Source organism: Halyomorpha halys, unplaced genomic scaffold, assembly GCF_000696795.3.
Source record: "Halyomorpha halys isolate HHAL.00 unplaced genomic scaffold, Hhal_1.1 Scaffold1675.1, whole genome shotgun sequence".
Classification (NCBI taxonomy): Eukaryota; Metazoa; Arthropoda; class Insecta; order Hemiptera; family Pentatomidae; genus Halyomorpha; species Halyomorpha halys.
The window spans coordinates 6,721-7,175 of NW_027111646.1; positions in this window are offsets into that span (position 1 = coordinate 6,721).

Here is a 455-nt window from a genome sequence, read left to right on the forward strand (position 1 = left end):
TAAGTATTTCGTTTATCTAACTTTTAACTGGTGCCGAAACACGGGAACTTTATATACCGGAGTATTTTTTTCTTTTAACCCTGCATCGGGCGCGGTTGATCTGACAGGCTCAAGATTCGGTTTTTCGCTCTCTCTTCCAAAAAGGGGCCGAGTGTGACCCCTACCTCCCAGTAGTTTCTTAACTTTGTGGGGTGGTTCCAACCCGCCCAGTCAGTCATCTCCTGCCGTCAAGAAAAAGCGTCACGCGTGTTTTGATCTGACAGGCTCACCGCGCCCGATTACGTTACAAACCTAAGGTCAATATTTTTCACTTTAGACAGTAAATTCAAGCACTTCGATCTTTTTCAATACTTGTGTTAGAGGCATTTTCGTCAGGTACCATTACCGTTTATGAATCGCCCCTTTTAATTTTTTTTTTAATTCTTCGATCGTTATTTCAGTATTTCTTTGATAGG